The 20,060-nt window shown below is 40.2% G+C and overlaps 28 non-coding genes across 28 annotated transcripts; all 28 read right to left on the reverse strand.

Annotated features, from left to right (window-relative positions):
• Positions 1-245: 245 nt before the first annotated feature.
• Positions 246-318, reverse strand: TRNAR-CCU (transfer RNA arginine (anticodon CCU)). The gene has a single exon. It is a non-coding gene; the product is annotated as a tRNA-Arg (tRNA).
• A 759-nt stretch (positions 319-1,077) lies between these two features.
• TRNAI-UAU (transfer RNA isoleucine (anticodon UAU)) lies at positions 1,078-1,170 on the reverse strand. Its single transcript is given in 2 exon segments — positions 1,078-1,113; positions 1,133-1,170. It is a non-coding gene; the product is annotated as a tRNA-Ile (tRNA).
• Positions 1,171-2,443: 1,273 nt separating this feature from the next.
• On the reverse strand, positions 2,444-2,536 carry TRNAI-UAU (transfer RNA isoleucine (anticodon UAU)). The gene is given in 2 exon segments: positions 2,444-2,479; positions 2,499-2,536. It is a non-coding gene; the product is annotated as a tRNA-Ile (tRNA).
• Positions 2,537-3,774: 1,238 nt separating this feature from the next.
• TRNAI-UAU (transfer RNA isoleucine (anticodon UAU)) lies at positions 3,775-3,867 on the reverse strand. Its single transcript is given in 2 exon segments — positions 3,775-3,810; positions 3,830-3,867. It is a non-coding gene; the product is annotated as a tRNA-Ile (tRNA).
• A 416-nt stretch (positions 3,868-4,283) lies between these two features.
• On the reverse strand, positions 4,284-4,356 carry TRNAR-CCU (transfer RNA arginine (anticodon CCU)). Its single transcript has one exon. It is a non-coding gene; the product is annotated as a tRNA-Arg (tRNA).
• Positions 4,357-5,105: 749 nt separating this feature from the next.
• On the reverse strand, positions 5,106-5,198 carry TRNAI-UAU (transfer RNA isoleucine (anticodon UAU)). Its single transcript is given in 2 exon segments — positions 5,106-5,141; positions 5,161-5,198. It is a non-coding gene; the product is annotated as a tRNA-Ile (tRNA).
• A 416-nt stretch (positions 5,199-5,614) lies between these two features.
• Positions 5,615-5,687, reverse strand: TRNAR-CCU (transfer RNA arginine (anticodon CCU)). Its single transcript has one exon. It is a non-coding gene; the product is annotated as a tRNA-Arg (tRNA).
• A 749-nt stretch (positions 5,688-6,436) lies between these two features.
• TRNAI-UAU (transfer RNA isoleucine (anticodon UAU)) lies at positions 6,437-6,529 on the reverse strand. Its single transcript is given in 2 exon segments — positions 6,437-6,472; positions 6,492-6,529. It is a non-coding gene; the product is annotated as a tRNA-Ile (tRNA).
• Positions 6,530-6,936: 407 nt separating this feature from the next.
• TRNAR-CCU (transfer RNA arginine (anticodon CCU)) lies at positions 6,937-7,009 on the reverse strand. The gene has a single exon. It is a non-coding gene; the product is annotated as a tRNA-Arg (tRNA).
• Positions 7,010-7,758: 749 nt separating this feature from the next.
• Positions 7,759-7,851, reverse strand: TRNAI-UAU (transfer RNA isoleucine (anticodon UAU)). The gene is given in 2 exon segments: positions 7,759-7,794; positions 7,814-7,851. It is a non-coding gene; the product is annotated as a tRNA-Ile (tRNA).
• Positions 7,852-8,267: 416 nt separating this feature from the next.
• On the reverse strand, positions 8,268-8,340 carry TRNAR-CCU (transfer RNA arginine (anticodon CCU)). Its single transcript has one exon. It is a non-coding gene; the product is annotated as a tRNA-Arg (tRNA).
• A 749-nt stretch (positions 8,341-9,089) lies between these two features.
• Positions 9,090-9,182, reverse strand: TRNAI-UAU (transfer RNA isoleucine (anticodon UAU)). Its single transcript is given in 2 exon segments — positions 9,090-9,125; positions 9,145-9,182. It is a non-coding gene; the product is annotated as a tRNA-Ile (tRNA).
• A 416-nt stretch (positions 9,183-9,598) lies between these two features.
• On the reverse strand, positions 9,599-9,671 carry TRNAR-CCU (transfer RNA arginine (anticodon CCU)). The gene has a single exon. It is a non-coding gene; the product is annotated as a tRNA-Arg (tRNA).
• Positions 9,672-10,420: 749 nt separating this feature from the next.
• TRNAI-UAU (transfer RNA isoleucine (anticodon UAU)) lies at positions 10,421-10,513 on the reverse strand. Its single transcript is given in 2 exon segments — positions 10,421-10,456; positions 10,476-10,513. It is a non-coding gene; the product is annotated as a tRNA-Ile (tRNA).
• Positions 10,514-10,929: 416 nt separating this feature from the next.
• On the reverse strand, positions 10,930-11,002 carry TRNAR-CCU (transfer RNA arginine (anticodon CCU)). Its single transcript has one exon. It is a non-coding gene; the product is annotated as a tRNA-Arg (tRNA).
• Positions 11,003-11,749: 747 nt separating this feature from the next.
• On the reverse strand, positions 11,750-11,842 carry TRNAI-UAU (transfer RNA isoleucine (anticodon UAU)). The gene is given in 2 exon segments: positions 11,750-11,785; positions 11,805-11,842. It is a non-coding gene; the product is annotated as a tRNA-Ile (tRNA).
• Positions 11,843-12,258: 416 nt separating this feature from the next.
• Positions 12,259-12,331, reverse strand: TRNAR-CCU (transfer RNA arginine (anticodon CCU)). Its single transcript has one exon. It is a non-coding gene; the product is annotated as a tRNA-Arg (tRNA).
• Positions 12,332-13,080: 749 nt separating this feature from the next.
• Positions 13,081-13,173, reverse strand: TRNAI-UAU (transfer RNA isoleucine (anticodon UAU)). The gene is given in 2 exon segments: positions 13,081-13,116; positions 13,136-13,173. It is a non-coding gene; the product is annotated as a tRNA-Ile (tRNA).
• A 416-nt stretch (positions 13,174-13,589) lies between these two features.
• TRNAR-CCU (transfer RNA arginine (anticodon CCU)) lies at positions 13,590-13,662 on the reverse strand. The gene has a single exon. It is a non-coding gene; the product is annotated as a tRNA-Arg (tRNA).
• Positions 13,663-14,411: 749 nt separating this feature from the next.
• Positions 14,412-14,504, reverse strand: TRNAI-UAU (transfer RNA isoleucine (anticodon UAU)). Its single transcript is given in 2 exon segments — positions 14,412-14,447; positions 14,467-14,504. It is a non-coding gene; the product is annotated as a tRNA-Ile (tRNA).
• A 416-nt stretch (positions 14,505-14,920) lies between these two features.
• Positions 14,921-14,993, reverse strand: TRNAR-CCU (transfer RNA arginine (anticodon CCU)). The gene has a single exon. It is a non-coding gene; the product is annotated as a tRNA-Arg (tRNA).
• Positions 14,994-15,742: 749 nt separating this feature from the next.
• TRNAI-UAU (transfer RNA isoleucine (anticodon UAU)) lies at positions 15,743-15,835 on the reverse strand. Its single transcript is given in 2 exon segments — positions 15,743-15,778; positions 15,798-15,835. It is a non-coding gene; the product is annotated as a tRNA-Ile (tRNA).
• Positions 15,836-16,251: 416 nt separating this feature from the next.
• Positions 16,252-16,324, reverse strand: TRNAR-CCU (transfer RNA arginine (anticodon CCU)). Its single transcript has one exon. It is a non-coding gene; the product is annotated as a tRNA-Arg (tRNA).
• Positions 16,325-17,073: 749 nt separating this feature from the next.
• Positions 17,074-17,166, reverse strand: TRNAI-UAU (transfer RNA isoleucine (anticodon UAU)). The gene is given in 2 exon segments: positions 17,074-17,109; positions 17,129-17,166. It is a non-coding gene; the product is annotated as a tRNA-Ile (tRNA).
• A 416-nt stretch (positions 17,167-17,582) lies between these two features.
• Positions 17,583-17,655, reverse strand: TRNAR-CCU (transfer RNA arginine (anticodon CCU)). The gene has a single exon. It is a non-coding gene; the product is annotated as a tRNA-Arg (tRNA).
• A 749-nt stretch (positions 17,656-18,404) lies between these two features.
• TRNAI-UAU (transfer RNA isoleucine (anticodon UAU)) lies at positions 18,405-18,497 on the reverse strand. The gene is given in 2 exon segments: positions 18,405-18,440; positions 18,460-18,497. It is a non-coding gene; the product is annotated as a tRNA-Ile (tRNA).
• A 416-nt stretch (positions 18,498-18,913) lies between these two features.
• On the reverse strand, positions 18,914-18,986 carry TRNAR-CCU (transfer RNA arginine (anticodon CCU)). The gene has a single exon. It is a non-coding gene; the product is annotated as a tRNA-Arg (tRNA).
• A 749-nt stretch (positions 18,987-19,735) lies between these two features.
• Positions 19,736-19,828, reverse strand: TRNAI-UAU (transfer RNA isoleucine (anticodon UAU)). The gene is given in 2 exon segments: positions 19,736-19,771; positions 19,791-19,828. It is a non-coding gene; the product is annotated as a tRNA-Ile (tRNA).
• Between the last annotated feature and the right edge of the window lie 232 nt (positions 19,829-20,060).

Consider the following 20,060-nt stretch of genomic DNA (forward strand, 5'->3'; position numbering starts at 1 on the left):
GGCCGACGCAGCTGAACTGAAGGCGTAGGTAACTTGGAGAAAATTGTCCACTTAGTCCTTTAAATTGAAATACACTTGAAATTCCTGATCATTTTCACTTTAGTGAAAAACCCTGTAAGGTTTACACAACTACTTGTCTCCATGATTAAACCTCACATAATCTCATCAGCGAATAAAATATTACATTTGGGGGATGCTAAATTTGAGTGCCATACTCAAGTTCAAGCACCTGCAACACGCGGGTGCACCCCAGATGGGACTTGAACCCACAATCCCTGGCTTAGGAGGCCAGTGCCTTATCCATTAGGCCACTGGGGCTTGACGTGTAACTTTCTTTTAACAGTAAAAAAAACCAAAAAAAAACACAAGCTTGTCTTAGTATCCACACACAATAAGCTCAGTGTCTGTAACAATATCATTTCTCTTGCACCTACAGTGTCATGCAGCCAAAAGTCTTTAAGATAGTGAAACTCTTTAGTTTTCGTTTGTTTGTAAACGGAAAAAAGATGCGCATCGTGGTGGCAGCACATTTTAAGAAAACTCAGGTCATAAAAATGGAATGTTCCAACCATTGAACAAGAGGGCTGCAAAGGCAAAACAAGTACGACATGCAACTTTTTTCTTTTCAATTTTCTTTTCCTTATACCCCTTTTATCGTCTACTATACACCTTATCACTTGCCTCAATCTATATTTATCATGTTTTCTCCCTTGCGCCGACTCTCAATATTTGGGCACAGCTATTTTGTTCTCCTCTGTCCGTGGTGTATACAGTTTGTCCTTTAGTTGCATTCTTTTCACTGATGGATTGTCAGTAAATCCGCTTAGCAACCGAAGTGGAACTTTGCTTAAGCTCCGCCCCTTGGACAAAAATTGCCCAAGATAACACTTCTACTAAAAAAAAAGGCAATCCCTAACAAAAATAGTACGATGAATTTAAGAGCAAATAAAAACAAGGGCAAACAGAGGGACAAAATAGAATCCATTTACATCCTGTTGGACTGGTGAGGCGTTGAGAGCTGGTTGGAGACAACGTGCTGGACCTTGCAGATAAACCAATGAAAAGCAAATGCAAAACTGCTCTAGGTGAGGCTTGAACTCACAACCTCGGCATTGCTCAACAGATACTGCCTTATAAGTACCACGTGCTAACCGATTGCGCCACTAGAGCAAGTTGCTTGTTCTACAACTTCTGTGTTTTCACCCAAACCTGCGCTGTCCATGTGTTCTCAATTAACTTCTAATTAGTTGAATGCAAGTTTCATGTGGCAATTTCATAATCGTACAGATATATTCACTGAATTGAGAATTGTCCAGAATTTAAAGTGAATTTTAAAATCAAGGCCGACGCAGCTGAACTGAAGGCGTAGGTAACTTGGAGAAAATTGTCCACTTGGTCCTTTAAATTGAAATACACTTGAAATTCCTGATCATTTTCACTTTAGTGAAAAACCCTGTAAGGTTTACACAACTACTTGTCTCCATGATTAAACCTCACATAATCTCATCAGCGAATAAAATATTACATTTGGGGGAAGCTAAATTTGAGTGCCATACTCAAGTTCAACCACCTTCAACACATGGGTGCACCCCAGATGGGACTTGACCCCACACTTCCTGGTTTAGCAGTCCAGTGCCTTATCCATTAGGCTTAGGAGGCCGGTGCCTCATCCATTAGGCCACTGGGGCTTGACGTGTAACTTTCTTTTAACAATAAAAAAAAAAAAAACACAAGCTTGTCTTAGTATCCACACACAATAAGCTCAGTGTCTGTAACAATATCATTTCTCTTGCACCTACAGTGTCATGCAGCCAAAAGTCTTTAAGATAGTGAAACTCTTTAGTTTTCGTTTGTTTGTAAACGGAAAAAAGATGCGCATCGTGGTGGCAGCACATTTTAAGAAAACTCAGGTCATAAAAATGGAATGTTCCAACCATTGAACAAGAGGGCTGCAAAGGCAAAACAAGTACGACATGCAACTTTTTTCTTTTCAATTTTCTTTTCCTTATACCCCTTGTATCGTCTACTATCCACCTTACCACTTGCCTCAATCTATATTTATCATGTTTTCTCCATTGCGCCGACTCTCAATATTTGGGCACAGCTATTTTGTTCTCCTCTGTCTGTGGTGTATACAGTTTGTCCTTTAGTTGCATTCTTTTCACTGATGGATTGTCAGTAAATCCGCTTAGCAACTGAAGTGGAACTTTGCTTAAGCTCCGCCCCTTGGACAAAAATTGCCCAAGATAACACTTCTACTAAAAAAAAAGGCAATCCCTAACAAAAATAGTACGAAGAATTTAAGAGCAAATAAAAACAAGGGCAAACAGAGGGACAAAATAGAATCCATTTACATCCTGTTGGACTGGTGAGGCGTTGATAGCTGGTTGGAGACAACGTGCTGGACCTTGCAGATAAACCAATGAAAAGCAAATGCAAAAACTGCTCTAGGTGAGGCTTGAACTCACAACCTCGGCATTGCTCAACAGATACTGCCTTATAAGTACCGCGCGCTAACCGATTGCGCCACTAGAGCAAGTTGCTTGTTCTGCAACTTCTGTGTTTTCACCCAAACCTACGCTGTCCATGTGTTCTCAGTTAACTTCTAATTAGTTGAATGCAAGTTTCATGTGGCAATTTCATAATCGTACAGATATATTCACTGAATTGAGAATTGTCCAGAATTTAAAGTGAATTTTAAAATCAAGGCCGACGCAGCTGAACTGAAGGCGTAGGTAACTTGGAGAAAATTGTCCACTTGATCCTTTAAATTGAAATACACTTGAAATTCCTGATCATTTTCACTTTAGTGAAAAACCCTGTAAGGTTTACACAACTACTTGTCTCCATGATTAAACCTCACATAATCTCATCAGCGAATAAAATATTACATTTGGGGGATGCTAAATTTGAGTGCCATACTCAAGTTCGAGCACCTTCAACACACGGGTGCACCACAGATGGGACTTGAAACCACAATCCCTGGCTTAGGAGGCCAGTGCCTTATCCATTAGGCCACTGGGGCTTGACATGTAACTTTCTTTTAACAGTAAAAAAAACACAAGCTTGTCTTAGTATCCACACACAATAAGCCCAGTGTCTGTAACAATATCATTTCTCTTGCACCTACAGTGTCATGCAGCCAAAAGTCTTTAAGATAGTGAAACTCTTTAGTTTTCGTTTGTTTGTAAACGGAAAAAAGATGCGCATCGTGGTGGCAGCACATTTTAAGAAAACTCAGGTCATAAAAATGGAATGTTCCAACCATTGAACAAGAGGGCTGCAAAGGCAAAACAAGTACGACATGCAACTTTTTTCTTTTCAATTTTCTTTTCCTTATACCCCTTGTATCGTCTACTATCCACCTTACCACTTGCCTCAATCTATATTTATCATGTTTTCTCCCTTGCGCCGACTCTCAATATTTGGGCACAGCTATTTTGTTCTCCTCTGTCTGTGGTGTATACAGTTTGTCCTTTAGTTGCATTCTTTTCACTGATGGATTGTCAGTAAATCCGCTTAGCAACCGAAGTGGAACTTTGCTTAAGCTCCGCCCCTTGGACAAAAATTGCCCAAGATAACACTTCTACTAAAAAAAAAGGCAATCCCTAACAAAAATAGTACGATGAATTTAAGAGCAAATAAAAACAAGGGCAAACAGAGGGACAAAATAGAATCCATTTACATCCTGTTGGACTGGTGAGGGGTTGAGAGCTGGTTGGAGACAACGTGCTGGACCTTGCAGATAAACCAATGAAAAGCAAATGCAAAAACTGCTCTAGGTGAGGCTTGAACTCACAACCTCGGCATTGCTCAACAGATACTGCCTTATAAGTACCGCGCGCTAACCGATTGCGCCACTAGAGCAAGTTGCTTGTTCTGCAACTTCTGTGTTTTCACCCAAACCTGCGCTGTCCATGTGTTCTCAATTAACTTCTAATTAGTTGAATGCAAGTTTCATGTGGCAATTTCATAATCGTACAGATATATTCACTGAATTGAGAATTGTCCAGAATTTAAAGTGAATTTTAAAATCAAGGCCGACGCAGCTGAACTGAAGGCGTAGGTAACTTGGAGAAAATTGTCCACTTGGTCTTTTAAATTGAAATACACTTGAAATTCCTGATCATTTTCACTTTAGTGAAAAACCCTGTAAGGTTTACACAACTACTTGTCTCCATGATTAAACCTCACATAATCTCATCAGCGAATAAAATATTACATTTGGGGGATGCTAAATTTGAGTGCCATACTCAAGTTCATGCACCTTCAACACGCGGGTGCACCCCAGATGGGACTTGAACCCACAATCCCTGGCTTAGGAGGCCAGTGCCTTATCCATTAGGCCACTGGGACTTGACGTGTAACTTTCTTTTAACAGTAAAAAAAACACAAGCTTGTCTTAGTATCCACACACAATAAGCCCAGTGTCTGTAACAATATCATTTCTCTTGCACCTACAGTGTCATGCAGCCAAAAGTCTTTAAGATAGTGAAACTCTTTAGTTTTCGTTTGTTTGTAAACGGAAAAAAGATGCGCATCGTGGTGGCAGCACATTTTAAGAAAACTCAGGTCATAAAAATGGAATGTTCCAACCATTGAACAAGAGGGCTGCAAAGGCAAAACAAGTACGACATGCAACTTTTTTCTTTTCAATTTTCTTTTCCTTATACCCCTTGTATCGTCTACTATCCACCTTACCACTTGCCTCAATCTATATTTATCATGTTTTCTCCCTTGCGCCGACTCTCAATATTTGGGCACAGCTATTTTGTTCTCCTCTGTCTGTGGTGTATACAGTTTGTCCTTTAGTTGCATTCTTTTCACTGATGGATTGTCAGTAAATCCGCTTAGCAACCGAAGTGGAACTTTGCTTAAGCTCCACCCCTTGGACAAAAATTGCCCAAGATAACACTTCTACTAAAAAAAAAGGCAATCCCTAACAAAAATAGTACGATGAATTTAAGAGCAAATAAAAACAAGGGCAAACAGAGGGACAAAATAGAATCCATTTACATCCTGTTGGACTGGTGAGGCGTTGAGAGCTGGTTGGAGACAACGTGCTGGACCTTGCAGATAAACCAATGAAAAGCAAATGCAAAAACTGCTCTAGGTGAGGCTTGAACTCACAACCTCGGCATTGCTCAACAGATACTGCCTTATAAGTACCGCGCGCTAACCGATTGCGCCACTAGAGCAAGTTGCTTGTTCTGCCACTTCTGTGTTTTCACCCAAACCTGCGCTGTCCATGTGTTCTCAATTAACTTCTAATTAGTTGAATGCAAGTTTCATGTGGCAATTTCATAATCGTACAGATATATTCACTGAATTGAGAATTGTCCAGAATTTAAAGTGAATTTTAAAATCAAGGCCGACGCAGCTGAACTGAAGGCGTAGGTAACTTGGAGAAAATTGTCCACTTGGTCCTTTAAATTGAAATACACTTGAAATTCCTGATCATTTTCACTTTAGTGAAAAACCCTGTAAGGTTTACACAACTACTTGTCTCCATGATTAAACCTCACATAATCTCATCAGCGAATAAAATATTACATTTGGGGGATGCTAAATTTGAGTGCCATACTCAAGTTCATGCACCTTCAACACGCGGGTGCACCCCAGATGGGACTTGAACCCACAATCCCTGGCTTAGGAGGCCAGTGCCTTATCCATTAGGCCACTGGGGCTTGACGTGTAACTTTCTTTTAACAGTAAAAAAAACACAAGCTTGTCTTAGTATCCACACACAATAAGCTCAGTGTCTGTAACAATATCATTTCTCGTGCACCTACAGTGTCATGCAGCCAAAAGTCTTTAAGATAGTGAAACTCTTTAGTTTTCGTTTGTTTGTAAACGGAAAAAAGATGCGCATCGTGGTGGCAGCACATTTTAAGAAAACTCAGGTCATAAAAATGGAATGTTCCAACCATTGAACAAGAGGGCTGCAAAGGCAAAACAAGTACGACATGCAACTTTTTTCTTTTCAATTTTCTTTTCCTTATACCCCTTGTATCGTCTACTATCCACCTTACCACTTGCCTCAATCTATATTTATCATGTTTTCTCCATTGCGCCGACTCTCAATATTTGGGCACAGCTATTTTGTTCTCCTCTGTCTGTGGTGTATACAGTTTGTCCTTTAGTTGCATTCTTTTCACTGATGGATTGTCAGTAAATCCGCTTAGCAACTGAAGTGGAACTTTGCTTAAGCTCCGCCCCTTGGACAAAAATTGCCCAAGATAACACTTCTACTAAAAAAAAAGGCAATCCCTAACAAAAATAGTACGATGAATTTAAGAGCAAATAAAAACAAGGGCAAACAGAGGGACAAAATAGAATCCATTTACATCCTGTTGGACTGGTGAGGCGTTGATAGCTGGTTGGAGACAACGTGCTGGACCTTGCAGATAAACCAATGAAAAGCAAATGCAAAAACTGCTCTAGGTGAGGCTTGAACTCACAACCTCGGCATTGCTCAACAGATACTGCCTTATAAGTACCGCGCGCTAACCGATTGCGCCACTAGAGCAAGTTGCTTGTTCTGCAACTTCTGTGTTTTCACCCAAACCTACGCTGTCCATGTGTTCTCAGTTAACTTCTAATTAGTTGAATGCAAGTTTCATGTGGCAATTTCATAATCGTACAGATATATTCACTGAATTGAGAATTGTCCAGAATTTAAAGTGAATTTTAAAATCAAGTCCGACGCAGCTGAACTGAAGGCGTAGGTAACTTGGAGAAAATTGTCCACTTGGTCCTTTAAATTGAAATGCACTTGAAATTCCTGATCATTTTCACTTTAGTGAAAAACCCTGTTAGGTTTATACAACTACTTGTCTCCATGATTAAACCTCACATAATCTCATCAGCGGAATAAAATATTACATTTGGGGGATGCTAAATTTGAGTGCCATACTCAAGTTCAAGCAACTTCAACACCCCAGATGGGACTTGAACCCACAATCCCTGGCTTAGGAGGCCAGTGCCTTATCCATTAGGCCACTGGGGCTTGACGTGTAACTTTCTTTAAACATTAAAAAAAACACAAGCTTGTCTTAGTATCCACACACAATAAGCCCAGTGTCTGTAACAATATCATTTCTCTTGCACCTACAGTGTCATGCAGCCAAAAGTCTTTAAGATAGTGAAACTCTTTAGTTTTCGTTTGTTTGTAAACGGAAAAAAGCTGCGCATCGTGGTGGCAGCACATTTTAAGAAAACTCAGGTCATAAAAATGGAATGTTCCAACCATTGAACAAGAGGGCTGCAAAGGCAAAACAAGTACGACATGCAACTTTTTTCTTTTCAATTTTCTTTTCCTTATACCCCTTGTATCGTCTACTATCCACCTTACCACTTGCCTCAATCTATATTTATCATGTTTTCTCCCTTGCGCCGACTCTCAATATTTGGGCACAGCTATTTTGTTCTCCTCTGTCTGTGGTGTATACAGTTTGTCCTTTAGTTGCATTCTTTTCACTGATGGATTGTCAGTAAATCCGCTTAGCAACCGAAGTGGAACTTTGCTTAAGCTCCGCCCCTTGGACAAAAATTGCCCAAGATAACACTTCTACTAAAAAAAAAGGCAATCCCTAACAAAAATAGTACGATGAATTTAAGAGCAAATAAAAACAAGGGCAAACAGAGGGACAAAATAGAATCCATTTACATCCTGTTGGACTGGTGAGGCGTTGAGAGCTGGTTGGAGACAACGTGCTGGACCTTGCAGATAAACCAATGAAAAGCAAATGCAAAAACTGCTCTAGGTGAGGCTTGAACTCACAACCTCGGCATTGCTCAACAGATACTGCCTTATAAGTACCGCGCGCTAACCGATTGCGCCACTAGAGCAAGTTGCTTGTTCTGCAACTTCTGTGTTTTCACCCAAACCTGCGCTTTCCATGTGTTCTCAATTAACTTCTAATTAGTTGAATGCAAGTTTCATGTGGCAATTTCATAATCGTACAGATATATTCACTGAATTGAGAATTGTCCAGAATTTAAAGTGAATTTTAAAATCAAGGCCGACGCAGCTGAACTGAAGGCGTAGGTAACTTGGAGAAAATTGTCCACTTGGTCCTTTAAATTGAAATACACTTGAAATTCCTGATCATTTTCACTTTAGTGAAAAACCCTGTAAGGTTTACACAACTACTTGTCTCCATGATTAAACCTCACATAATCTCATCAGCGAATAAAATATTACATTTGGGGGATGCTAAATTTGAGTGCCATACTCAAGTTCATGCACCTTCAACACGCGGGTGCACCCCAGATGGGACTTGAACCCACAATCCCTGGCTTAGGAGGCCAGTGCCTTATCCATTAGGCCACTGGGGCTTGACGTGTAACTTTCTTTTAACAGTAAAAAAAACACAAGCTTGTCTTAGTATCCACACACAATAAGCTCAGTGTCTGTAACAATATCATTTCTCGTGCACCTACAGTGTCATGCAGCCAAAAGTCTTTAAGATAGTGAAACTCTTTAGTTTTCGTTTGTTTGTAAACGGAAAAAAGATGCGCATCGTGGTGGCAGCACATTTTAAGAAAACTCAGGTCATAAAAATGGAATGTTCCAACCATTGAACAAGAGGGCTGCAAAGGCAAAACAAGTACGACATGCAACTTTTTTCTTTTCAATTTTCTTTTCCTTATACCCCTTGTATCGTCTACTATCCACCTTACCACTTGCCTCAATCTATATTTATCATGTTTTCTCCATTGCGCCGACTCTCAATATTTGGGCACAGCTATTTTGTTCTCCTCTGTCTGTGGTGTATACAGTTTGTCCTTTAGTTGCATTCTTTTCACTGATGGATTGTCAGTAAATCCGCTTAGCAACTGAAGTGGAACTTTGCTTAAGCTCCGCCCCTTGGACAAAAATTGCCCAAGATAACACTTCTACTAAAAAAAAAGGCAATCCCTAACAAAAATAGTACGATGAATTTAAGAGCAAATAAAAACAAGGGCAAACAGAGGGACAAAATAGAATCCATTTACATCCTGTTGGACTGGTGAGGCGTTGAGAGCTGGTTGGAGACAACGTGCTGGACCTTGCAGATAAACCAATGAAAAGCAAATGCAAAAACTGCTCTAGGTGAGGCTTGAACTCACAACCTCGGCATTGCTCAACAGATACTGCCTTATAAGTACCGCGCGCTAACCGATTGCGCCACTAGAGCAAGTTGCTTGTTCTGCAACTTCTGTGTTTTCACCCAAACCTACGCTGTCCATGTGTTCTCAGTTAACTTCTAATTAGTTGAATGCAAGTTTCATGTGGCAATTTCATAATCGTACAGATATATTCACTGAATTGAGAATTGTCCAGAATTTAAAGTGAATTTTAAAATCAAGGCCGACGCAGCTGAACTGAAGGCGTAGGTAACTTGGAGAAAATTGTCCACTTGGTCTTTTAAATTGAAATACACTTGAAATTCCTGATCATTTTCACTTTAGTGAAAAACCCTGTAAGGTTTACACAACTACTTGTCTCCATGATTAAACCTCACATAATCTCATCAGCGAATAAAATATTACATTTGGGGGATGCTAAATTTGAGTGCCATACTCAAGTTCATGCACCTTCAACACGCGGGTGCACCCCAGATGGGACTTGAACCCACAATCCCTGGCTTAGGAGGCCAGTGCCTTATCCATTAGGCCACTGGGGCTTGACGTGTAACTTTCTTTTAACAGTAAAAAAAACACAAGCTTGTCTTAGTATCCACACACAATAAGCCCAGTGTCTGTAACAATATCATTTCTCTTGCACCTACAGTGTCATGCAGCCAAAAGTCTTTAAGATAGTGAAACTCTTTAGTTTTCGTTTGTTTGTAAACGGAAAAAAGATGCGCATCGTGGTGGCAGCACATTTTAAGAAAACTCAGGTCATAAAAATGGAATGTTCCAACCATTGAACAAGAGGGCTGCAAAGGCAAAACAAGTACGACATGCAACTTTTTTCTTTTCAATTTTCTTTTCCTTATACCCCTTGTATCGTCTACTATCCACCTTACCACTTGCCTCAATCTATATTTATCATGTTTTCTCCCTTGCGCCGACTCTCAATATTTGGGCACAGCTATTTTGTTCTCCTCTGTCTGTGGTGTATACAGTTTGTCCTTTAGTTGCATTCTTTTCACTGATGGATTGTCAGTAAATCCGCTTAGCAACCGAAGTGGAACTTTGCTTAAGCTCCACCCCTTGGACAAAAATTGCCCAAGATAACACTTCTACTAAAAAAAAAGGCAATCCCTAACAAAAATAGTACGATGAATTTAAGAGCAAATAAAAACAAGGGCAAACAGAGGGACAAAATAGAATCCATTTACATCCTGTTGGACTGGTGAGGCGTTGAGAGCTGGTTGGAGACAACGTGCTGGACCTTGCAGATAAACCAATGAAAAGCAAATGCAAAAACTGCTCTAGGTGAGGCTTGAACTCACAACCTCGGCATTGCTCAACAGATACTGCCTTATAAGTACCGCGCGCTAACCGATTGCGCCACTAGAGCAAGTTGCTTGTTCTGCCACTTCTGTGTTTTCACCCAAACCTGCGCTGTCCATGTGTTCTCAATTAACTTCTAATTAGTTGAATGCAAGTTTCATGTGGCAATTTCATAATCGTACAGATATATTCACTGAATTGAGAATTGTCCAGAATTTAAAGTGAATTTTAAAATCAAGGCCGACGCAGCTGAACTGAAGGCGTAGGTAACTTGGAGAAAATTGTCCACTTGGTCCTTTAAATTGAAATACACTTGAAATTCCTGATCATTTTCACTTTAGTGAAAAACCCTGTAAGGTTTACACAACTACTTGTCTCCATGATTAAACCTCACATAATCTCATCAGCGAATAAAATATTACATTTGGGGGATGCTAAATTTGAGTGCCATACTCAAGTTCATGCACCTTCAACACGCGGGTGCACCCCAGATGGGACTTGAACCCACAATCCCTGGCTTAGGAGGCCAGTGCCTTATCCATTAGGCCACTGGGGCTTGACGTGTAACTTTCTTTTAACAGTAAAAAAAACACAAGCTTGTCTTAGTATCCGCACACAATAAGCTCAGTGTCTGTAACAATATCATTTCTCTTGCACCTACAGTGTCATGCAGCCAAAGTCTTTAAGATAGTGAAACTCTTTAGTTTTCGTTTGTTTGTAAACGGAAAAAAGATGCGCATCGTGGTGGCAGCACATTTTAAGAAAACTCAGGTCATAAAAATGGAATGTTCCAACCATTGAACAAGAGGGCTGCAAAGGCAAAACAAGTACGACATGCAACTTTTTTCTTTTCAATTTTCTTTTCCTTATACCCCTTGTATCGTCTACTATCCACCTTACCACTTGCCTCAATCTATATTTATCATGTTTTCTCCATTGCGCCGACTCTCAATATTTGGGCACAGCTATTTTGTTCTCCTCTGTCTGTGGTGTATACAGTTTGTCCTTTAGTTGCATTCTTTTCACTGATGGATTGTCAGTAAATCCGCTTAGCAACTGAAGTGGAACTTTGCTTAAGCTCCGCCCCTTGGACAAAAATTGCCCAAGATAACACTTCTACTAAAAAAAAGGCAATCCCTAACAAAAATAGTACGATGAATTTAAGAGCAAATTAAAACAAGGGCAAACAGAGGGACAAAATAGAATCCATTTACATCCTGTTGGACTGGTGAGGCGTTGATAGCTGGTTGGAGACAACGTGCTGGACCTTGCAGATAAACCAATGAAAAGCAAATGCAAAAACTGCTCTAGGTGAGGCTTGAACTCACAACCTCGGCATTGCTCAACAGATACTGCCTTATAAGTACCGCGCGCTAACCGATTGCGCCACTAGAGCAAGTTGCTTGTTCTGCAACTTCTGTGTTTTCACCCAAACCTGCGCTGTCCATGTGTTCTCAATTAACTTCTAATTAGTTGAATGCAAGTTTCATGTGGCAATTTCATAATCGTACAGATATATTCACTGAATTGAGAATTGTCCAGAATTTAAAGTGAATTTTAAAATCAAGGCCGACGCAGCTGAACTGAAGGCGTAGGTAACTTGGAGAAAATTGTCCACTTGGTCCTTTAAATTGAAATACACTTGAAATTCCTGATCATTTTCACTTTAGTGAAAAACCCTGTAAGGTTTACACAACTACTTGTCTCCATGATTAAACCTCACATAATCTCATCAGCGAATAAAATATTACATTTGGGGGATGCTAAATTTGAGTGCCATACTCAAGTTCAAGCACCTTCAACACGCGGGTGCACCCCAGATGGGACTTGAACCCACAATCCCTGGCTTAGGAGGCCAGTGCCTTATCCATTAGGCCACTGGGGCTTGACGTGTAACTTTCTTTTAACAGTAAAAAAAACACAAGCTTGTCTTAGTATCCACACACAATAAGCTCAGTGTCTGTAACAATATCATTTCTCTTGCACCTACAGTGTCATGCAGCCAAAAGTCTTTAAGATAGTGAAACTCTTTAGTTTTCGTTTGTTTGTAAACGGAAAAAAGATGCGCATCGTGGTGGCAGCACATTTTAAGAAAACTCAGGTCATAAAAATGGAATGTTCCAACCATTGAACAAGAGGGCTGCAAAGGCAAAACAAGTACGACATGCAACTTTTTTCTTTTCAATTTTCTTTTCCTTATACCCCTTGTATCGTCTACTATCCACCTTACCACTTGCCTCAATCTATATTTATCATGTTTTCTCCATTGCGCCGACTCTCAATATTTGGGCACAGCTATTTTGTTCTCCTCTGTCTGTGGTGTATACAGTTTGTCCTTTAGTTGCATTCTTTTCACTGATGGATTGTCAGTAAATCCGCTTAGCAACTGAAGTGGAACTTTGCTTAAGCTCCGCCCCTTGGACAAAAATTGCCCAAGATAACACTTCTACTAAAAAAAAAGGCAATCCCTAACAAAAATAGTACGATGAATTTAAGAGCAAATAAAAACAAGGGCAAACAGAGGGACAAAATAGAATCCATTTACATCCTGTTGGACTGGTGAGGCGTTGATAGCTGGTTGGAGACAACGTGCTGGATCTTGCAGATAAACCAATGAAAAGCAAATGCAAAAACTGCTCTAGGTGAGGCTTGAACTCACAACCTCGGCATTGCTCAACAGATACTGCCTTATAAGTACCGCGCGCTAACCGATTGCGCCACTAGAGCAAGTTGCTTGTTCTGCAACTTCTGTGTTTTCACCCAAACCTACGCTGTCCATGTGTTCTCAGTTAACTTCTAATTAGTTGAATGCAAGTTTCATGTGGCAATTTCATAATCGTACAGATATATTCACTGAATTGAGAATTGTCCAGAATTTAAAGTGAATTTTAAAATCAAGGCCGACGCAGCTGAACTGAAGGCATAGGTAACTTGGAGAAAATTGTCCACTTGGTCCTTTAAATTGAAATGCACTTGAAATTCCTGATCATTTTCACTTTAGTGAAAAACCCTGTTAGGTTTACACAACTACTTGTCTCCATGATTAAACCTCACATAATCTCATCAGCGAATAAAATATTACATTTGGTGCATGCTAAATTTGAGTGCCATACTCAAGTTCAAGCACCTTCAACACGCGGGTGCACCCCAGATGGGACTTGAACCCACAATCCCTGGCTTAGGAGGCCAGTGCCTTATCCATTAGGCCACTGGGGCTTGACGTGTAACTTTCTTTTAACAGTAAAAAAAACACAAGCTTGTCTTAGTATCCACACACAATAAGCTCAGTGTCTGTAACAATATCATTTCTCGTGCACCTACAGTGTCATGCAGCCAAAAGTCTTTAAGATAGTGAAACTCTTTAGTTTTCGTTTGTTTGTAAACGGAAAAAAGATGCGCATCGTGGTGGCAGCACATTTTAAGAAAACTCAGGTCATAAAAATGGAATGTTCCAACCATTGAACAAGAGGGCTGCAAAGGCAAAACAAGTACGACATGCAACTTTTTTCTTTTCAATTTTCTTTTCCTTATACCCCTTGTATCGTCTACTATCCACCTTACCACTTGCCTCAATCTATATTTATCATGTTTTCTCCATTGCGCCGACTCTCAATATTTGGGCACAGCTATTTTGTTCTCCTCTGTCTGTGGTGTATACAGTTTGTCCTTTAGTTGCATTCTTTTCACTGATGGATTGTCAGTAAATCCGCTTAGCAACCGAAGTGGAACTTTGCTTAAGCTCCGCCCCTTGGACAAAAATTGCCCAAGATAACACTTCTACTAAAAAAAAAGGCAATCCCTAACAAAAATAGTACGAAGAATTTAAGAGCAAATAAAAACAAGGGCAAACAGAGGGACAAAATAGAATCCATTTACATCCTGTTGGACTGGTGAGGCGTTGATAGCTGGTTGGAGACAACGTGCTGGACCTTGCAGATAAACCAATGAAAAGCAAATGCAAAAACTGCTCTAGGTGAGGCTTGAACTCACAACCTCGGCATTGCTCAACAGATACTGCCTTATAAGTACCGCGCGCTAACCGATTGCGCCACTAGAGCAAGTTGCTTGTTCTGCAACTTCTGTGTTTTCACCCAAACCTACGCTGTCCATGTGTTCTCAGTTAACTTCTAATTAGTTGAATGCAAGTTTCATGTGGCAATTTCATAATCGTACAGATATATTCACTGAATTGAGAATTGTCCAGAATTTAAAGTGAATTTTAAAATCAAGGCCGACGCAGCTGAACTGAAGGCGTAGGTAACTTGGAGAAAATTGTCCACTTGGTCCTTTAAATTGAAATACACTTGAAATTCCTGATCATTTTCACTTTAGTGAAAAACCCTGTAAGGTTTACACAACTACTTGTCTCCATGATTAAACCTCACATAATCTCATCAGCGAATAAAATATTACATTTGGGGGATGCTAAATTTGAGTGCCATACTCAAGTTCGAGCACCTTCAACACACGGGTGCACCACAGATGGGACTTGAACCCACAATCCCTGGCTTAGGAGGCCAGTGCCTTATCCATTAGGCCACTGGGGCTTGACATGTAACTTTCTTTTAACAGTAAAAAAAACACAAGCTTGTCTTAGTATCCACACACAATAAGCCCAGTGTCTGTAACAATATCATTTCTCTTGCACCTACAGTGTCATGCAGCCAAAAGTCTTTAAGATAGTGAAACTCTTTAGTTTTCGTTTGTTTGTAAACGGAAAAAAGATGCGCATCGTGGTGGCAGCACATTTTAAGAAAACTCAGGTCATAAAAATGGAATGTTCCAACCATTGAACAAGAGGGCTGCAAAGGCAAAACAAGTACGACATGCAACTTTTTTCTTTTCAATTTTCTTTTCCTTATACCCCTTGTATCGTCTACTATCCACCTTACCACTTGCCTCAATCTATATTTATCATGTTTTCTCCCTTGCGCCGACTCTCAATATTTGGGCACAGCTATTTTGTTCTCCTCTGTCTGTGGTGTATACAGTTTGTCCTTTAGTTGCATTCTTTTCACTGATGGATTGTCAGTAAATCCGCTTAGCAACCGAAGTGGAACTTTGCTTAAGCTCCGCCCCTTGGACAAAAATTGCCCAAGATAACACTTCTACTAAAAAAAAAGGCAATCCCTAACAAAAATAGTACGATGAATTTAAGAGCAAATAAAAACAAGGGCAAACAGAGGGACAAAATAGAATCCATTTACATCCTGTTGGACTGGTGAGGCGTTGAGAGCTGGTTGGAGACAACGTGCTGGACCTTGCAGATAAACCAATGAAAAGCAAATGCAAAAACTGCTCTAGGTGAGGCTTGAACTCACAACCTCGGCATTGCTCAACAGATACTGCCTTATAAGTACCGCGCGCTAACCGATTGCGCCACTAGAGCAAGTTGCTTGTTCTGCAACTTCTGTGTTTTCACCCAAACCTGCGCTGTCCATGTGTTCTCAATTAACTTCTAATTAGTTGAATGCAAGTTTCATGTGGCAATTTCATAATCGTACAGATATATTCACTGAATTGAGAATTGTCCAGAATTTAAAGTGAATTTTAAAATCAAGGCCGACGCAGCTGAACTGAAGGCGTAGGTAACTTGGAGAAAATTGTCCACTTGGTCTTTTAAATTGAAATACACTTGAAATTCCTGATCATTTTCACTTTAGTGAAAAACCCTGTAAGGTTTACACAACTACTTGTCTCCATGATTAAACCTCACATAATCTCATCAGCGAATAAAATATTACATTTGGGGGATGCTAAATTTGAGTGCCATACTCAAGTTCATGCACCTTCAACACGCGGGTGCACCCCAGATGGGACTTGAACCCACAATCCCTGGCTTAGGAGGCCAGTGCCTTATCCATTAGGCCACTGGGGCTTGACGTGTAACTTTCTTTTAACAGTAAAAAAAACACAAGCTTGTCTTAGTATCCACACACAATAAGCCCAGTGTCTGTAACAATATCATTTCTCTTGCACCTACAGTGTCATGCAGCCAAAAGTCTTTAAGATAGTGAAACTCTTTAGTTTTCGTTTGTTTGTAAACGGAAAAAAGATGCGCATCGTGGTGGCAGCACATTTTAAGAAAACTCAGGTCATAAAAATGGAATGTTCCAACCATTGAACAAGAGGGCTGCAAAGGCAAAACAAGTACGACATGCAACTTTTTTCTTTTCAATTTTCTTTTCCTTATACCCCTTGTATCGTCTACTATCCACCTTACCACTTGCCTCAATCTATATTTATCATGTTTTCTCCCTTGCGCCGACTCTCAATATTTGGGCACAGCTATTTTGTTCTCCTCTGTCTGTGGTGTATACAGTTTGTCCTTTAGTTGCATTCTTTTCACTGATGGATTGTCAGTAAATCCGCTTAGCAACCGAAGTGGAACTTTGCTTAAGCTCCACCCCTTGGACAAAAATTGCCCAAGATAACACTTCTACTAAAAAAAAAGGCAATCCCTAACAAAAATAGTACGATGAATTTAAGAGCAAATAAAAACAAGGGCAAACAGAGGGACAAAATAGAATCCATTTACATCCTGTTGGACTGGTGAGGCGTTGAGAGCTGGTTGGAGACAACGTGCTGGACCTTGCAGATAAACCAATGAAAAGCAAATGCAAAAACTGCTCTAGGTGAGGCTTGAACTCACAACCTCGGCATTGCTCAACAGATACTGCCTTATAAGTACCGCGCGCTAACCGATTGCGCCACTAGAGCAAGTTGCTTGTTCTGCCACTTCTGTGTTTTCACCCAAACCTGCGCTGTCCATGTGTTCTCAATTAACTTCTAATTAGTTGAATGCAAGTTTCATGTGGCAATTTCATAATCGTACAGATATATTCACTGAATTGAGAATTGTCCAGAATTTAAAGTGAATTTTAAAATCAAGGCCGACGCAGCTGAACTGAAGGCGTAGGTAACTTGGAGAAAATTGTCCACTTGGTCTTTTAAATTGAAATACACTTGAAATTCCTGATCATTTTCACTTTAGTGAAAAACCCTGTAAGGTTTACACAACTACTTGTCTCCATGATTAAACCTCACATAATCTCATCAGCGAATAAAATATTACATTTGGGGGATGCTAAATTTGAGTGCCATACTCAAGTTCATGCACCTTCAACACGCGGGTGCACCCCAGATGGGACTTGAACCCACAATCCCTGGCTTAGGAGGCCAGTGCCTTATCCATTAGGCCACTGGGGCTTGACGTGTAACTTTCTTTTAACAGTAAAAAAAACACAAGCTTGTCTTAGTATCCACACACAATAAGCCCAGTGTCTGTAACAATATCATTTCTCTTGCACCTACAGTGTCATGCAGCCAAAAGTCTTTAAGATAGTGAAACTCTTTAGTTTTCGTTTGTTTGTAAACGGAAAAAAGATGCGCATCGTGGTGGCAGCACATTTTAAGAAAACTCAGGTCATAAAAATGGAATGTTCCAACCATTGAACAAGAGGGCTGCAAAGGCAAAACAAGTACGACATGCAACTTTTTTCTTTTCAATTTTCTTTTCCTTATACCCCTTGTATCGTCTACTATCCACCTTACCACTTGCCTCAATCTATATTTATCATGTTTTCTCCCTTGCGCCGACTCTCAATATTTGGGCACAGCTATTTTGTTCTCCTCTGTCTGTGGTGTATACAGTTTGTCCTTTAGTTGCATTCTTTTCACTGATGGATTGTCAGTAAATCCGCTTAGCAACCGAAGTGGAACTTTGCTTAAGCTCCACCCCTTGGACAAAAATTGCCCAAGATAACACTTCTACTAAAAAAAAAGGCAATCCCTAACAAAAATAGTACGATGAATTTAAGAGCAAATAAAAACAAGGGCAAACAGAGGGACAAAATAGAATCCATTTACATCCTGTTGGACTGGTGAGGCGTTGAGAGCTGGTTGGAGACAACGTGCTGGACCTTGCAGATAAACCAATGAAAAGCAAATGCAAAAACTGCTCTAGGTGAGGCTTGAACTCACAACCTCGGCATTGCTCAACAGATACTGCCTTATAAGTACCGCGCACTAACCGATTGCGCCACTAGAGCAAGTTGCTTGTTCTGCCACTTCTGTGTTTTCACCCAAACCTGCGCTGTCCATGTGTTCTCAATTAACTTCTAATTAGTTGAATGCAAGTTTCATGTGGCAATTTCATAATCGTACAGATATATTCACTGAATTGAGAATTGTCCAGAATTTAAAGTGAATTTTAAAATCAAGGCCGACGCAGCTGAACTGAAGGCGTAGGTAACTTGGAGAAAATTGTCCACTTGGTCTTTTAAATTGAAATACACTTGAAATTCCTGATCATTTTCACTTTAGTGAAAAACCCTGTAAGGTTTACACAACTACTTGTCTCCATGATTAAACCTCACATAATCTCATCAGCGAATAAAATATTACATTTGGTGCATGCTAAATTTGAGTGCCATACTCAAGTTCAAGCACCTTCAACACGCGGGTGCACCCCAGATGGGACTTGAACCCACAATCCCTGGCTTAGGAGGCCAGTGCCTTATCCATTAGGCCACTGGGGCTTGACGTGTAACTTTCTTTTAACAGTAAAAAAAACACAAGCTTGTCTTAGTATCCACACACAATAAGCTCAGTGTCTGTAACAATATCATTTCTCGTGCACCTACAGTGTCATGCAGCCAAAAGTCTTTAAGATAGTGAAACTCTTTAGTTTTCGTTTGTTTGTAAACGGAAAAAAGATGCGCATCGTGGTGGCAGCACATTTTAAGAAAACTCAGGTCATAAAAATGGAATGTTCCAACCATTGAACAAGAGGGCTGCAAAGGCAAAACAAGTACGACATGCAACTTTTTTCTTTTCAATTTTCTTTTCCTTATACCCCTTGTATCGTCTACTATCCACCTTACCACTTGCCTCAATCTATATTTATCATGTTTTCTCCATTGCGCCGACTCTCAATATTTGGGCACAGCTATTTTGTTCTCCTCTGTCTGTGGTGTATACAGTTTGTCCTTTAGTTGCATTCTTTTCACTGATGGATTGTCAGTAAATCCGCTTAGCAACTGAAGTGGAACTTTGCTTAAGCTCCGCCCCTTGGACAAAAATTGCCCAAGATAACACTTCTACTAAAAAAAAAGGCAATCCCTAACAAAAATAGTACGATGAATTTAAGAGCAAATAAAAACAAGGGCAAACAGAGGGACAAAATAGAATCCATTTACATCCTGTTGGACTGGTGAGGCGTTGAGAGCTGGTTGGAGACAACGTGCTGGACCTTGCAGATAAACCAATGAAAAGCAAATGCAAAAACTGCTCTAGGTGAGGCTTGAACTCACAACCTCGGCATTGCTCAACAGATACTGCCTTATAAGTACCGCGCGCTAACCGATTGCGCCACTAGAGCAAGTTGCTTGTTCTGCAACTTCTGTGTTTTCACCCAAACCTACGCTGTCCATGTGTTCTCAGTTAACTTCTAATTAGTTGAATGCAAGTTTCATGTGGCAATTTCATAATCGTACAGATATATTCACTGAATTGAGAATTGTCCAGAATTTAAAGTGAATTTTAAAATCAAGTCCGACGCAGCTGAACTGAAGGCGTAGGTAACTTGGAGAAAATTGTCCACTTGGTCCTTT

Source organism: Pelobates fuscus, chromosome 6 (assembly GCF_036172605.1).
Source record: "Pelobates fuscus isolate aPelFus1 chromosome 6, aPelFus1.pri, whole genome shotgun sequence".
Lineage (NCBI taxonomy): Eukaryota > Metazoa > Chordata > Amphibia > Anura > Pelobatidae > Pelobates > Pelobates fuscus.